Raw genomic sequence first — 954 nt, 5'->3', positions numbered from 1 at the left:
TGCTGTATAGTTACTCGTTACAATTATAAACATGTTAGCTGGCGCTGTCACCGGGTCAAGCGATCAGGCTGTCTTATGAGAAAACTGTGCATGCTCCGGTCGCGTCTCGTTTACTCTGCTGCTGCCTTCACTCAACACTTGAGCTTCGTAATCTAGGTTCACTTGACACGTTGTGACTGGCGCAAGGGTCCACGCGGCAAAAACGATGCAATCGCGGCTCCGCCCATGCGCGGGGTTGCGTCGCGAGGTCGTGCGACTCGATTTTTGTGCGTGCGAAATTACAAGGTGGAATTCATGCACTTGTTTGGTAACAGCAGAAGAGCGCAGAAAGCACTAGTTAGGTTAGATATCTTAGCTAACTAACCTAATTATGTTCATGGCGTGCTGCAGAATTCACTAAACATTAGCTGGCAATAAAGGCGACATGCTGACTAATCATGTGTCCATTTTTATAGTGTAGTGTTTTTATAGGGTAAGGGTATTTATTGAGGGTAAACGCAGGGCAGTGGGCTCACCCTTAGAATCCGACGGACGGATTTTACGTCCAAAATACACCTCGTTTTCTCAGCTAAATTAAGCCGAATTTGTACTTCTGTGTCAAACCTACGACGTAGCGGGACATAGGTTATCTGTTTTTTGTGTACGAAGTGTTAACCCCAGTTTTTAAAGTACATACAGAACACTTGTATTTGTGATCTTTGACATCTTTGTAAGTGATATATATATAAACAATTGATAAACTTTGTTGGCTTTCTTTAATTAATTCAAAACACAATATTTGTACTTCTTACTTTCAGTACTTGAGTAACAAATTTTAGAATAAACTACTTGCAATACTTAAGTACAAAAAATGCTGAATACTTCTGTACTTCTACTTAAGTAAAGTTTTTAAAGAACTTCAACTTCTACTCAAGTCAATTTTTTGATAGAGTACTTGTACTTTTACTCAAGTAT

This window comes from Brachyhypopomus gauderio, unplaced genomic scaffold, assembly GCF_052324685.1.
Source record: "Brachyhypopomus gauderio isolate BG-103 unplaced genomic scaffold, BGAUD_0.2 sc49, whole genome shotgun sequence".
Lineage (NCBI taxonomy): Eukaryota > Metazoa > Chordata > Actinopteri > Gymnotiformes > Hypopomidae > Brachyhypopomus > Brachyhypopomus gauderio.
This window is presented reverse-complemented; position numbering follows the sequence as displayed.